General features: G+C 43.5%; 1 protein-coding gene across 2 annotated transcripts in view; it reads left to right on the forward strand.

Annotated features, from left to right (window-relative positions):
• LOC138497762 (protein TsetseEP-like) overlaps positions 1-16,901 on the forward strand; it is a 231,520-nt gene that overhangs the window by 54,905 nt on the left and 159,714 nt on the right. Inside the window, exon 1 of one of the 2 annotated variants that reach the window (XM_069621411.1) lies at positions 1,322-1,531. The exons of the other annotated variant lie outside the window; for it this stretch is intronic. The gene's annotated coding sequence lies outside the window, so the exon portion shown is untranslated. Of the gene's footprint in view, positions 1-1,321; positions 1,532-16,901 lie in introns of those variants that run through there. 2 annotated transcript variants of the gene reach the window in all.

The raw sequence follows: 16,901 nt of genomic DNA on the forward strand, positions 1-16,901 counted from the left end.
CGCACATCTGGACACAAGCACACACTCAAATACACAAAGAACACGAGCGTACAGTTCTATAGTTAGAGGACAGATACATATACATGCTGTCATTACTTGTATTATTTTGTCATTAGCTTAACGCAGCAACGTGGAAACCGCAAGAAGCAAGAGATCCTGAGTACAGCTTGCAAATGCTCATGTGCAATTAACCTTATGGAACTGCAGGAGCACCTATGGGACCTGACAGAGCCAAGTGTGACTAACATATGGAGAATATAGAATAGCATGGACACTGTAAGAACCGCATAACGGTTTAGGAAAATTACAGCAGGCCTTAAGCCTCTCAGCAAGATCTGAGCTGAGCTGAATTCAGGCTGAACAGAGAGCAAATGTGTAAGACAGGACCTGCTGCCAAGGCCACCAGATACAAACGACATTCCATTCCCTGAATGACAGTAATACCAGCTGCAATAAATGCGAATAATTCCTCATAATTGAGAGCTGCAGAAGCTCCAAATCATGGTCTCCGAACATGTGACCCGGTCGACTTAGACGATGAATAGAAACCCGAGCTGGGAAAGAGAATCAATCTCACGCCACAGACAGAGGCTTGCAACAAAGATGTTATAATGTGAGACAAGTGTTGCACAAGATGAACAAGCACTCTCATGGTCTAAGGTGGTGCACACAAGTTACAATGCAGACACATAGTCATTCTTATTACCTTGAGAAGGTACACCAAGAGCTGATAACCATTGCGAATCCCGAGCCTGGGGAAGTCAGCTCTAGCCAACCACAGTTCAGTATCCTTGGGGTGGGTCACACTGCAACATTGTTTAGAGATGGTAATTTGGAAATGGACCAGGCCAGCCACCTGACATGCGAGAGCAAGTAGAGTAACTCATATAGGGGATTATATAGGTTATTAGGCTCCTGACAACCAATCCAGTAGGCCGATAGGTTTTCTGGAGAGGGGCCCAGGTTGTGATGTACGTCATTCTGACGTAGTTTTGGGACAAAACTGGCCTGCGAGCTTGGAGAGGTTGAGAAGTCTGTGGGTTTCTTCTATTCTTGTACTGATCCCAGTTGGTTTTGGCTGTAATAAACCACAGTTTGAACTTGCTATCTGACTGGGCCTATGTTCCTTTTGGGGGAAGGGGTTGGGCCTTCCAAGAGTTCGCAAACTTCTAGTAGCCCTTGAAACTACCTGGGAGTGTGTCCCCAACACAGCTCTCCCAAAAAGCTACTAGAAGGAGTAGCATGCCCAAAGGCCATGCACAGCACTGCCCCCTGGTGGCCTTGCCGAGCACCGCACTACATTAAAATTGAAACGTGCCGGAGCCGCAGAAAGGTTCCCGGCCCCAGAGAAAACACTAAGCGCCAACTGGGGGCACCCACCGAGGCCACCCCGCTCTCGCCTGATCCCAACCCAAGGCAAATGAGCTCTACTAAACCGGGCCCATCGGAGCCGGTGCAGCCCGAAGAGAAGAAGGCAGAGGTTAGAGGGACCGGCCCACAGGAGAACCAGAGGCCAATCCCCTCTCCCCAGGTAAAACGGTCACAGTGTTTTATTTACAACACTGTCCCAGCTGTAATTGAAATGTGTCCCGTTTCTTTTCTTTTTTTAACATTTTATATATTATCCCCGCCCGGCACAAAAGAAAAAGTCACAGGTACCCTCACCCCACTACTTCCACCCCATCCCACCGTGACTGCCACCCACCAGAAAGGCCTGAGGCAGGGAAGGAACGGGAGCAGCGACTAACGAACGCTATGCCGCCAACCATCGCTTGCTCCAGAACCTTCCCTGCCCCCATTCAGAGCCGGCCTTAGGGGGGGGGCGAGTCGGACGACCGCCCGGGGCGCCACGCCCCCCAGGGCGCCTTTTCCCCCTGCCACGCCAGCTCGGGGGAGTCTTTCAAGGGCTCCCCCTTAGCTAGCTTTGTGGGACAAGGCGCAGCAGGCGGCCTTTTAGTGTAAAATGTGCCCGCGGCGGTGGGTGCATTTAATTGCGCCCCTCCGCCGTGAACACTTTTCACAATAAAAGGCGCCATCATCCTCCCACCACGCCAGCTCCGGGGAGTCTTTCAAGCGCTCCCCCCCCCCCCCCCCACCCCCCGAGCTGGCGTGGTGGCAGAAGGTGTGGCAGGCGCCTCATTGTCATTGAATGAACCCGCGATGGCGGGCTCATTCAATGACAATGGGGTGCTAACGGCACCTATTTAACCTCCTCGCCTGAGCGAGGAGGTTAAAAAAAAAAAAAGTTGCCCATCCTGGCCCCACCCCCTTCCGCCCCGCCCCCTGTTAACCAGGGGGGCGCAGTGGGCGAGGGGGGGCGCCAGTTCGCCCAGGGCGCTGCTGCCCTTAAGGCCGGCCCTGCCCCCATTTATATCCAGGAAAGGGGTGCGCCATGCGCAGGCCAGCTCGCTGGCCTGTGTAGTGCCCAAAATAACTCCAGGTGAAACGCTTTTGCGTCCCCCCATCCACCCCTTCTCCAATTTAAAAAGCTTCTAAAGTCTCATTTCCAGCGTTCTGCCTTTTCTGGTACTGTCATGTAAATGAGCTCTCTCTAGCTGTGGTGTGTTATCATTTGATCACGATTTTTGTACTGTTTGTATACTCTTGTTTAGCGATTTTGAAAAAAACGCTATATAAGCATTAAATAAATTAAATTAAATCCCCAACCTGCTGGATTACTTCTTCAAAGGAAAGCGCTAAAGAAAGCATGAAGTGTGATGAGCGCCATTTACACATTATCTGAAGAGAAAGGTGCGCAAGCACAGACGGGGAATTTACTCAGGAAACTCTGCTATTAGTAATTCATGCTATTAGTAATTCACGATGTAAGCTGTGATGGAGTAACGCATGTGAATAGCTGTCATTTTCCTTAGAAGTTATATAAGTTTGGATGGCGCCTTTCAGTTCGGTACAGGTGCCTCGTCAGAGCCATTCGAGACCCTCTGGTGTTGCCAGGTAAAGGGCAGCAGAACTCGAGGCGACACCAGATTCATGTTGTTATGAAGCATCCTCCCAACGCACAGGTTTCATAAGTCACCTCTTGCTGGCACTCCTCGCTGATGTTTGATGTTATTCGCCATGGTTACTTCTCTCGCATAGGGATAGGCCACTTCCCACTAAGGGGACGAGGCCCGCTAGTAACAGTAAGGGGAGCATTTGCATAGTCCTGTCCTGTTCAAGACGTGCAATTATCCTCTTGTGACAACGCCATATGTCTAACTGTGTTTGAGAGTAGCAATTATGTGGTGTGTCCGAACAACCTGGAAAGGAAGTGAACGCATGAAGCAGCTTCCCGGCAGAAGTAGTGGGTCACGGGGCAGACAAAGGCGAGTTGTGTCGCTGAGTAAACAAGGGTAACTCTGGAGACCATAGAGGTTGTGTTTGCGTGACGAGCTGGGTGGGGAACTGACTTTAGGAGCCATCAGCTTTCCAATTCGATGTTGCCTTTTGTGTTTGAGGGATCCTTTGCAGTCAACATTGAGTCATTTACTGTGTATGTACTATGTCCCCCAATGAAGGTGAACGTGTATGTGTTTGGATTTTGCATTCTTGAGAACTGCCAGTCTTGGGTTGATGAAATAGCACTTCCCTATACTACGAGACCATTTCCTCATATTGAGCAAAAGGCAAGCTTTTCAGCTAATATGCACCCCCATTGTGCATCACTGTGCCGCTCTGACCTAGAGGTTAACTTCCAGTGATGGCTCCCAGGTGGCGCTCTCATTTGATCTGAAATGGCCTATTCTGAAATCTCTAATGCAGCAGGACTTTTCTTTTTTAATTTGTATTAAACTTTGTTCCATAATTCAAAAAGCAAAGTGTTGCCAAGTTTTCGCCTCGTACAAATAACCTAGGGAGCAGTGGCTTGTGTGAAAGAAGAGCGGGAACCTCATGCAGCCGTGCCCTGCCCTTTGTGTTTGGTGCTGTGCGAGACCTCCATTTTGAAAGAAATAATCAAACCCTGCGCAAAGTGCAGCAAAGTGTTACCAAGTGCTGCGTGTGTGTTAGCGGTGGTCTGGCACTCTTATGAAAGTGGCATATGTATTAAACATAGTGAGTACTGGGAATCTGCATGCCTGCACTGGTCGGCTACCCTCTGATTTCGGGCCCAAGTCCCTAGATGCCCATCTGCACACCCACAGTGCCTCCCGGCAACCCTTGCACTTGGGTCTGTGTCTGTAACCTTCACTCCCTACCTGCACTTTTGGACACCTGCTGTCTGCACTTACCCTTGCACCTGCCACCTGCTGACCGCACTTCTTGCTATTGTTTTGATCCCATGTACAGCACTGCCCCCTCCCCTTTCCTCTGGCACTTTTCCCCTTCCCCTGCACTTGCACGATCTCAATGTCACTTGGCCTAGTAACATCGTTGTCTCTGTCCTCCCTCTGTGCGCCCTTCCTTGCCTCGTCGCGCCTTGAAACACTTGTGTATAGACGTGTTACAAATGCCATATCATATCATACTAATCCAATGATACCTGCCCTGTGGACTGAATGAATAGCAAAGAAATTGCAAGACAATGAAAAAGAGGCGCCAACAAATCAGCAACTTAAATAATTTCAACTATGATACTTCTCCCCCCAACTTATGTGGCTGGGTATATTGGTCTATGGGGGTGACCAGATATAGAATTAAAGTGGTTCCTTACACTATTTGCAGAAGTATGAACAGGATTGCAGATATCTTAATTTACTGGAGCAATACTAACTGATCCGTGATTTCGACCTAATTCAAAGTAAGTACATCATTAGCACGAAGGGGGTTGGGAGACAAACTAAGACAGCCCAGTGAGCCAATCAGGGGAGCCCCTTTGGTTAAGGAGGATAGATAACTCGTGGTGCGAGGGCTGGGTAATTTTCTAAAGTGACTCAGTCAACCATTTAGGGTGTTCCTGAGGAAATTGTGTATTACCCCGCTTCTTCTCAAGTAAGTTAATGTTCTTCATTAATAAATTGAAGATGGAGCACTACAATTTAAGAACCTTGCAAAAGCATGCACCCCAAGGCTGTATTAATCAAAGTACAGTACCGCTGCATTCAATGCGAGAAAATGTATCTAAAGGAAAGATTACAAATTAATGTCCTACATCTACTTTTGAGGATCATGCCTCTCCAAAAATAAACCTCCCTGGTTTAGGAGGGACACTTGAATCTGTTATAAATAGAAGTCATAGCCATTGCTTAGCATAGAAAGAAGCATCCGTGGGAAACCTGCTCCAGCTAATAAAATGGATGATGGAGCTTTAGAAATAAGTGATCCTTACTCGCTGATGGAACTGATATAAAATCAAGGAAGGGAGAGCAGGAATGCGTCTACAGTAAATACTGCAATAACAGCCAAAGTGTTGCAGCCATATCTAATCAGGAAAATGATTGATTATCCCTGTTACATATAGATTAAACAGAAGACAGACCTTCTCTGTCTATGCCCCAAGACGCTGGAACCTCCCCTGCATCAACAGCCGACTCACCCCCTCGCTTCTATAGTTAATGAAGGAGCTGAAGACCCTCCTCTTCAAGGAATGGCTCCTCCCTAACACCTAGGTCCCCACCTTACCTGAGACTGGGTGATATGATTCCCCACTGCTTCCTCGCCTGGTTACTTGTAGATCCTTTGCTGACAATTTCCTGCTCTCCCCTGTTGTAAGATTCCCCACTCCCTTGTTTCTATGTTCCATAACCTTAATCTTTCACGTGTGATTGTAAACCACTCCGTTGCTTCCCGAAGCTAGCTCTGCATTTAATAAATACCCTAATAAAAATAATCCTAAACTCGGCGTTACTCTCCCCGCTCAATGCGGGCTATGAAGTACAGGCTCACTAACTGTGGACACCTTGTGGTCCAAAACTGCAAACTTGTGCTCAAATCTAATGTCCTTCCATTCATGATAAATTGGTTACAACTGAAAATACATCTTAAACAAATGTGAAAATGAATGACATACCATTATCTGTTAACTCTAATAATACTCACCTATCTCAGAATGACATTGGGCCTCATTACGAGTTTGGCAGTAGCCACGCCTGCATTACAAGCACGGCTACCGCCAAACTCGCATCCGGCACCGCCACCCGCGAATGGGCACTTACTGGCCCATTACGAGTTGAATGGCCGGTAATTGGCCATTCGCGGGTGGCGGTAACACCGGGCTCCTCATCCCCACTCTGCCCCATAGGGCAGAGTGGGGATGAGGAGCATGGATGCACCGGCACCGTTTATAACGGTGCCGGTGCATCCGCATGTTTCCCTCGCGGGGATCGCACAGCCCGCCAGGTCAGACCAGGGAAACTCGGAATAAGGCGGTACGATATCGATGGTGCCGGTGCCATACCGTGCCACCAGCGTCATAATGAGGCCCATTAGCTTTGATAGGCCTGTCACTCACATTGAGACACCCCACTTAAGAGCCTTACATTTGTTATTAACATCAATTTATACATTATGTGATCATATCCTAAACAAAACTGTAAAACATTCTGATTTGTTACGAAATCTATTACATTTAAAAAAAAAATCAGTAAATAAAAGGGTCGATTGACTTTAAATTGTGCTTGAGATGTGAGAACATAGTTTTTCTTTCCTCCCCAAATTGTGCTTGAGATGTGAGAACATAGTTTTTCTTTCCTCCCCGTCATCCCCACCTAGAAAGATCAGTCATGAATAGGCCATGGAAAGCTACAAGTTAAATGAGACTGGAGGAATAACTCCTGACCAGTCAGCTTATTGGTTATGGAGATTGGGTAGTAACATATTTAACTCTGTGAATGACTCGGAGAGTGAGGAGCAAAGGGATAGTGGGGACCTTAAAATGAGGGGGAAAAAGGAACAGGATTTAAAGGGCCAATTGAAACAGGATAATTAAAAACATCCACTTGAAAAAGAGAAGATAAATAATTCACACAACATAAATTGTGAAATTCTTATTAAACCAGCTAAGAATTTGAAATGAACACAAATCAAGAACAGAGGGAATAACAGTAATGAAACAATGAGGAAAGAAAAACTGAGATAAAATCAGATTTAGGTCGGAAAGGAGGACAATTGTAAACAAGTTAATCAAAATCAATTAATTAAGGATGCTAAGACGAAAATCCCCAAAAATAATGACAACAATGTCGACGCTTCCCTCAAGGGAGAATTGGCAAAAGAAAATGTGTAAACAAAGGGAAAAAAGCCAACCAATACATTTGAACGGTATATGGTCATTGCATCGAATGAAATAGCATTGAATGCCATACCAGAGAAAAAAAAGCATCGAAAAAAAAGCATTGAATGTTTTTTTTTAAAAGGTAAAGGGTTTAGTTTAATTAAAATGGGTTTTAAAGGTTAAAAAAAGGGTGGGTGGGAGGACCCCTCATTAAAAATAAAACATTTTAAAAAAATGCATTTGATGCTTTTTTTCAATTCTTTTTTTCCTCTGGTATGGCATTCGATGCTATTGCATTCGATGCAATTACTATAAACGCATTTGAACAACCTCAGGGCTTAGACCCAAATATTGATCACAGTACCTCATCCCATGCCCCTGACTCGCAGGCAATATCAATTAATTAGGATTCCTGTGAGAGGGTCAGGGTCATGACCATGTCAAGGGGGGTGGAGAGGGACCCTTATCAAGTTGGGGCAGGAGGCTCATGCAGACAAAAGTCAGAATCAAGCCTGCTCCAGATATAGGACGTCGGAATTGGGAGTGCCCAAGTCCCCAAATAACCCATGCGCCTTTAGTGTCTCCTCTGGTACCACTTGTTATCTCCCAGTACATTTTCTGGCCACATCTCTCTCTTTTCTGTTTCTGAGGTGCAACTGCCAGAATCTCCCTGGTAGCTACCCAGAAAGCTTTGACTGAAGCCAGGAGAGCAGAATCCAAGAAAACTGGGGAATGAGAACCTTCTTGCCGAACACACATGAGGCAGCCAGCATCCACCCTGGCCTTCCCAGACAGACTCCAGGTCAATGGGGAACCTGCAGAAACCAAACTGGGAGTGAAGAGAGATTGCAGAGGGGCAGGGGAGATACAGAGCCGCCAACTTGAAAGTACAGCAACACTCACCAACATCAGAGGAAAGCCATCAGAAGAACACGCAGTCTGAGCCCCTGGCTGCTACTCCACCAGAGTCTACTTCCGAAAGCATGCTAGAAAAGGGGGAGTGGCTTAGAGAGTTCTGTAAAGCCTCTAACCTGTGTAATCCAATCCCTGGGGAAAAGACAAGCCCCAACTAGTACAGAGAGTCAGGCGAGTGTTGCAGCCAATGGGCGGGAAAGGAGACACAGAACCACCAGCAGCACCATATAAAAGGAAACAGAAGAGGCAGGTTGTGGGTTGTGCAGGGGAGGTGAAGGTGGACCAATGGACTTGGTGGAGGGCAGGCGGAGGAGTGGAGTGTTGGAGGATTGGTGGTAGAGTTTAGTACAGGTCAGGTATTGGTGACAAAGAGTGATACCAGTTGTGTGTAGTTTAGCGTAGGGTAGTGTAGGAAGTGGGGTGCGGGTTGCATAGAAGGCGTGAGAGAAAAGTAAAGCTAGAGATAGGGTGGGTGGAGGGTGAGTGTTATTAGAGAGTGAGGCTAGTAGAGAGGGGTGTAGGAGCAGAGTGCAAGGAGAAGGGTGTAGGAGAGACATTGTGAGGGGGTAAGAATAGCGAGAGTGAGTGTAGTGGAAGGGTGAGCATGGCACCATACACCTGAGTTTGGAGAAGAGAGTAGTAGTAGTGCAGAGAGGGGAGGTTAATCGTAGTATGGGGAGCAGATAGTAGTAATGTGGAGGGGGAGAGTAGTAGTAGTGCTGAGAGGGGAGTGTAGGCATGCAGAGAGAGTAGTAGTGTGAAGGAGGGAGTATTTGTATGGAGGAGGGGACTAAGAAGCAATGGTAAAACCGAAGAGAGGGTAGTAATATCAAGGTGGACGTTGCTGCTAGAAGTAGAGAGACAAAAACGAGACAAAACATCTGAGAGAAAGAGGAGAGAGATGTGTGGAGGAGAATAGGTGGGTGGAGCCAGATGAAGTGGAGTGGGAAGGGGAAGAGTGATAAAAAGATAGAGTGATGCTTCAGTCTCAAACGACACACACATACACCACCCTTAGGAACTAACAATCGGTAGTGTAGGGCCACTTAGGAATTCCTTAAGGGAGATATGCTAGCCAGCATTTAGGGAAGACTCCTTGAAACAAAGCTAGAGATTAGAAAGTAGGGGTTACCGATCGGTTGCACTAACCGGGAGTTACAGATGCCTAGGTTATGGAGGGAGATCCCATGGGAGGAGAGAGAGAGAGATGCCCTAGCATCACTCCCCAAACCTCTTCTGAAGCTGGTACCTTTGACTGAATCATCTTCCTGTTTCTATCCTGGAGAATACACTCATTAACCAAAAGAACAGTCAAAACCTTATGCTATATTTCAATAAAATCCTTGAAACGTCCTGGGATTGGCAAATTATTAAGGCCATCTGTGACATTCCTAAAAGCCAGAGCAGAAACGCTATTGTAGAAAACAATACCCTAGACTGAAAGACAGGAACCAGCACTATGGGGCGGATAGCTCACGGGCAATGTGCTCGCATTGGAAGCAAGACGACACAGAGAAACACAGGTTCGATCCACGGGTGCGCGCTTAGAAACCTCTGGGTACTAAGCGCATTATAAATAACCAATCATATCATATCATATATGACTAGGGTCAGTAGTTTTGCATCACAGTCATTTGACAAAAATAGAAAAGACGCTTTAGAAAAAGAATAGAAGAAAATTGAAACCTCTTGTGGAATAATAATGACTTATTTAATACCAGACGAAGATACACCTTTGTTAAATCTCAGAGTTGTTCTCGAACAAATGCATCTTATCCTGAGTATATTCATTATAGAACGCAGGGATATTGATTACGTTGAATTCAAAGATGATTATGATAAACAAACCATTCAAGTTTTTTTTTATAGGACCACTCTGTGAATGACAATTTGTCAATACAGTGACAGCTTGCGTCAAATGATGCTCAACATTTTGAGAAATACAATCTCCCCATGGAAACAAGAGCCACATATTCCAAAAACGCAACCTGAAATATGTATCATTAATATGGAATTGAATATATCTTTGACAATTAGTGATGGTAATCACATAGTTAAAACAAGGGAAACAGGAATATGGTAACAACGGGTTTAAAGAGAAAGATATTACATGGGCTTGGCTGGTAGCTGTTTATAGCGAAATCTGCTGCAATTACCCTTATAGAAAGAGATCAGAAACACATATTTGTTCCTGGTTTACCAGGAGCCACGCTCATTTTCACAATTGACATTTCTAAGGCCCATGATTTCACTGTACTCAAGAGAATCTGGTTATCATAACTACTATTGATTGATGGATTCAATAGCATTTTTGCGAAGCAGCATCCATATTGAATATTGGAAGACTCAAACGTAGATTATTAATAGGAGTTAAATACCCGAATATCTATGAAGAAGATTCAAATAATTCCATAATCAGCAAATATACTAGATGGCCTAATTGGCATAAGAGCGACCTGTAAAACAGAGGGGGAATAACCTTAGAATTGTCTTATTTAATATTTCTAACCCTGTTGCTAATAGGATAACCAACTTCATGATGAATCAATTACGTGATTTATTTCTAGGCTGGCACTTGGAGTTCCCAAATGATGAAATAATGCTGATGTGGGGCATTAATGCATGCCATTCAATTAAAGTGGATTCAGAAGTGAATGACTATCAGATTAAGAGTAACCTGTGGAAACCTGATGATGCAATTTCCTCTGATGCAATAGTAAAAGCAGTATGATACTATCCTTCCAGCTGTTTGCCTTGAATTTGTGCACTAAAGGCGATACCCCTGCTAATTTTACAAGGATATCGGAAAAATCACCCTCTATTGTAGATTCCATTTTTGTATTTGGCAAAGACGTGGGTAGGGTTGAAAAGTGCACGGTTAGACCTGCATTTGTAAGTGATCATTTGATTGCAGGCCATGCAAGGATGATATAGTTCCAATAGTAGAATATATACCATGGCATTTCGAAATGTCACTCGAAACAATATTCAAAAATATTTTGAAGTCTCTGGAGTAATCTATTGTGTGATATTTTATATAAATAACATCCAGTGATGTGGGCAAAATACCTACTTTAGTTATTCAAACATGTTTTTCGCTCAGGGGAACATCCTTTTCTTCATACAAAAGTATATCAGTCAAGATCAAAACCAGATAATTATAGATTGATCTCCCTTTGGACATCTTTGGAGAAATCTGTGCCAAGAATGTGCTGATGGCAATTGTAAATTGGTGTAAAAAATCCTGTTATTTTTTAAGGGACAAACTGGCAGAGAAATTGGCCCATGAATTATTTCATACTAAACAATCTAAAATTATGCATTTTTCCTCACAAGAAAATGCAAATGCTATTTAAATAAAGCCCAATAGAAAAAGTATCAGAATATAAAATACACGGACATCATGTTTGACGAAAGATTAAAGCTGGAAACCATTAACAGATGATATCAAACAAAATGTCCTGCATCTGGATAATGCCCTGATTCTTTTTTTTATAAAAAAGGAGGTGATGCGTGATGCCCATTGTTAGGCTTCTAAAAGCTAAAATCATACTAACAGCTCTATGTGATTTAGAGGTAGGTGTCTATGATAGCCTAAATGGACTAATAAAAACCTTAAAGCCCTAATAAATAAGAATGTGTTACAACCTCTGCAAATCATTCTGAATACATTACTACATTTTGAGTCTGGAATAACCTTTTGGCAAAGTAGTTGACAAAGGGAATTTGAAGTGGTTAATTTATTTTTGTACACTTTAACCAACAATGTCCTTTTATGTAATTAAATGGTAGTTGATTCAATTCATCCGACTACACACTATATTAAGGGGATCAGATCCAAGATTAAGTCGAAAAAACAAATCAAACATTGGGAGGACTTAAGAAACAGCATTAAGGAAAAGGTAAGCAGGAGTGAATTTCCAAAAATGTGTTTAATGCCCAATAATTGTGGGTCCTTTATTGAACAATTTCCATGTAGGTCCAGTTTACAACTGCCTTTACAATTTAGATATAACCAACTGAGCACACATTGAGAAATGTGTGCAAGGGCAGGAATTCCTCGATTCTCAGCCAATAAGAAGATCCCATTATAAAGGTATGATTGAGCCATTAAAACAACTTTATATTAGTAGCCCATTGCTTGACATAAATAGAAATCTAGCGTTCAGGAGATTTGTAAAGAACTTGGAGGAATTAAAAAAATAACATTTTTGGATTCAACTAATGTTAGGAGCAAAAGTAAAGTTACATTTTGCAATTGTAAAATATTGTTTTTTATAAAAGATTTTTATAACAGAAAAAATAGTGATCATGTGTTTAATGTTGATGGATGTTTTCATAGTCGTAAGGTATATAATATGATAGTTCTTACTTTGTTATTATTGTTCGGTAATCATTTTGACTTGTTTATTTATTTGAGTTGTAGTTTAACAGTGTTAAAAATTATGTAGATAAAAGTTACGTAGCTAAATACCACTATAATACTCAAACACTATCGTACACAGTGGTGTAGAAAACACTGCATACTAGATGGCAGATCTGCTGTCATTTGCACTTTGAGAGGAGAAAACTGCTGAATTCAGGCACGCTATCTGTTGGCATACAATTAAAGCTAAACAGATCTCTCTATGTGCTCTCTGTTCCTTTGGGATAAATCATGTAAGCATCCACCTCTCCCCTTTGGAGGCAGTCTTTCACATTCAATACAGAGACACTCTCCTACTAGCCATCACAAATACCCTTCTAATAACTCACAAACGTTCCCAATAAATAGCCCATCAACCTACCTATAAGTCTAAACACAGACATTGTACGTACTTCATCCCTGAACGTGGTCACCCTACATGACCACATTTTAAGGTCATACAATCTCCAGGTAAACCTTGCAATGGGGACATGCATCTGGCAGCTTTTAATGTCTTCGGTCCAGCTTTACTTGGGTGTACTACATTCTTTTCAGATACCATATTGAGAGCAATCCTTTCCGTGGGACTTACAGGATGATTGGCTTGCTCTGCCATTCTTTGCTAAAGAAATAGATATTTAGTAATAGGGCAGAGCACTGCTCCATGTGTATATCCAGTGCATATTCCCAACTTCAAGTAGATATATTGGCCCTCATTATGAGTTACCCGGTCTGGAAATAAGTGCTGGTAACAACGGTTACTGCCAATTTTTCCGGATCAGGTCACTCCAAGTCTGCTGGTAGGGGCTGTGAACTACCGGCAGGCCTGACATGCTGGTAGTTCAGGCCCCTACTGGCAGGTTTTTCACTGAAGCACCGGCACCGTTGCTAACAGTGCCGGTGCTTCAGTGAATGGGAACTTCCCGTTCCTCCGCCGCCCATATATCCTGTTATTACTGGGATTTTGGGCGGCGGAAAGGTAAGGCGAGGCTGTCGGTAGGCCCGGGCAACCTTGTAATGAGGGCCATAGTAACAGTCTGTGCGGGACCGGCCAAAATGACTGAGCTTAAAAGCCTGAATGTGTGATTTGGCCGAAAATGTGGTCGTTCAAAAATTCCGAGCGGCTGAAAAGTACGGCCAAATCAAGCATTCGGTGCTGGGGACTCACTATAATGTGAGCGGGGGTTGCGTGGTGTCTCCCGCAGCCATTCCAAAAAGCCTTTAAAAACAAAAGGGCTGTAGTGGTGTCCACCGCACCCTTACTCACTACATTGTGAGCAGGGGTTGCTGAACAACAAAAAGAAAAGGCCCCTGCGGCGCGGGTTCCCGATTACGGAAGTGAAAGAGAACAGGCGTTGTAGGGACACAAGGTAAGTAAGGGTGTGGAGGTGTGGGAGCCAAGTTGTAAATGATCAGGGGAGAAAAGACCAAAGATTATTTCAGAAAAATAATGTTCAGTCTTTTCTCCCTCAAACATTTGGATTGCAGGCTTTGAAGCCCTATCCGTCTGTGCAATACCAACCCAGTATAACCAATGTTTGCAACAGACTTCATAGTACTGACTTAACATTAACCTCACGAGCATCGGGCCTCAAGAAGTAAAGGAAGAGTTTCCTCCATCCGCCTGTCTTCCCCAATCTCTATCATCACTCCTATTATCCTGCTTCTAGCGACCCACCCCCATACAATGTAGTGGCTGCTGACTGGGACGATGCAATCACATACTTGTGCGGGGCCCGTATATTTGTTCCTCCCAGTCACAGTCTCTGCATCAAGCCCCAAGAAGATTTTGAAGAGGTACTCCATCTACTTGTATATTGCATTCTCCAGCATCAGGCATTCCGAACCTCCCAATTCATTCACAGCAGCCCCAGTGCCTTACGTGGAGGCAGTTATAGATTTGGTGAGTGGCAATCATGTGATCAGCACGGAGGATCTTCTTTAAACTGAGGGACAGGGAGTTCAGCCACTGACGGGCCAACGGCAAAGTACACGACCTGTTTTCCTATTCTCCTGTCTCACCCTCTGACCTTTGATCATGTGACCATCTCAGTGCTGAGAGTTAATCAAGTAGGCACACATGAGTAACTCTTGCTTAGTGCTTACTCCTTAATCCCCCACAGTTTTGGAAATGTGAAATAAATACTCTTGTATTCTACCTGGTCTGAAGGTGGCACAATGGGGGCAGAGGTAGGGGTGTAGTCATACAGCAAATCGATAGACATTTAAAAAGTGCACAAAACACATATCACAAATAAAATAACGCCAGGTTTGCAAAGATTACTTGAAACCTATCCAAATTCCACATTAAGCCAAGCCAACTATGTATAAGTTATTATTGTAACATGTTGCTCAACACGAATGTGATTGCAGCTTTGTTTTCTCCATACTGAAGAGAGGTCTACAATCACCAGCATGCAAAGAAATGGGAGCCTAAACATATCTAATCCTCGTGTTTAAACTTACTATCAAAACTGAAAGAAACAGTTCAGGAAAATGCACAATAAAATAGCCCGCTTGTAGTAACTCCACACATCATGCCGCTTTATGCACCCCACCCACTTCCAAATACCCACTAGCCACACATCTTAAGGTATATAGCTCTCCCAATCACCAACTCACTGCGGTGCCAGCAGCCATTTCACATTAATTGCACCTTGCTGTACTTAAATGCAAAGCAAATACAAACCAGAGATGATGCAGGGAAATCCGGCCCATTCCCAACAGTGCTTCCCCGTGCCTTACACAACTCACCTCTAAACGGCAACATCTGAGAAGGTAAACCCCAGAAAGAAAAATTGGCTACAACCACGATTCCCATAGCTACTACAAGCTAGTCAAGCTAGCAGTTTTAATCCTGCTATACTAAGAGAACTTATGGGAACCAACACCCCTTGTAAACAATAAGGGCAGAATCGAATGTCATCCCATTCTGTTACTCTATAAAGAATAAATTACAAAACTGAATTCATTGACAATGAATTTCAAAGAGATTAAGCAATCAACTTGGTGTCCTAATTGTATCTATTTGTATTTATTCTGCCATCAACACAGTACCTTCAGGTACGCGATTGCTCAATTGGGGATACTGTTGGGGGGATACCATGTATATGAATTGTACAAACTATTTCTTTTTTTTTAATGACGGTTAATGATTTTTAACGAGAAATGTCTGAAGGTAAAGATTTGAGTATGTAGGTCTAAATTTAAATTGGGAAAACTCTGCTTTAAACTTTGTATTTGAAAGGTTGACTTTCAACCAAAACAAATAAAGACATTATTAATTATAAAATTATTATAGTACCAGTATTGGTAATATTAACTGCATCAGAAATAACACCATTGCTACACGTAGGAGAACTATGACGACTTCTTACTTTAATTTGAAGGGATATCTGACCTATACCTCTCCAGCCACTCGAGCTGGCATGGGTCGACCGAGTGGAGGTTTGGTTATAGCTATAGATGGCCCTTTAAAGTTAAGATCAGAAGTTGAGGGGAGTTGTGTGGGATGCCTTCCTGACAGACTGGGAATCATTACAATTGAAAGTGGTGGCCCGCACCATATCCCCCACTTTTATGTGGCACAGGAATTTGGCTTCTTCGTGGATCGATGGCTTCTTTGTATCCTCTCAATTAAAATCTAAATGCGGGCCCTTGATTTTCTACGATCCACACTTAGGAGATCATCTTATTATATATTTTGCATTTCAATTTTGCCACTCCGCACATGAGTTGAACCCAGCCCTTGTTTGTTTATCTTCTGATAGAAGCAGACTGACTCTCAGATGGAACAACAGAATGTGTCAAATGTTTAAACACTTCCTGTTCAATATAATAGACAATTTAGGTTGGATACGAAATGCCCATTTGACACCCTGTGGCAGGGTCAAGAATCTTAATGAGATAATTATTGGTTATTTAAAGCACATTACTTTAGACTATGATGCCTCTAGAACAAAGATATTCCCTCATCAGTTTGATCAAAGAATTTCAACATCAAAGAGGTTAAAACATAACAGCATAAGACACCTAAAAGCTAGGGGTTTACAACCCAATGAGTATTTGATTGCAACAAAAAAAACTATTTTCCAAAGGCATAAGAATTTTCTAAAATGTGTTAAATTTGAACTATATATGAACGACAATCAAACTATGTTGAAGCATCTCTTGGCTACCAATGGTTGTCCATTTTGGGCTTCTATAAACAACATCTCAGGGTCCACTCCTTCAACTATGGAGTGCCCAATTTCTGAAACCACTTGGTTTCCTTAAGAACAAGTTTCATTTACCCAAAGTTTTCTTTGGGTTACAAGACCGGAATGAGGGGCCTGTAGTTTTTGGTCCATGCCCATAGAAAGAGGAAGATCTTTCATGGGCAATCACCAAATTGAAACCATCTAGGGCCCTAGGCCCTGACGGCCTACCACC

This window comes from Ambystoma mexicanum, chromosome 5q, assembly GCF_040938575.1.
Source record: "Ambystoma mexicanum isolate Mex_15411 chromosome 5q, UKY_AmexF1_1, whole genome shotgun sequence".
Taxonomy (NCBI): domain Eukaryota; kingdom Metazoa; phylum Chordata; class Amphibia; order Caudata; family Ambystomatidae; genus Ambystoma; species Ambystoma mexicanum.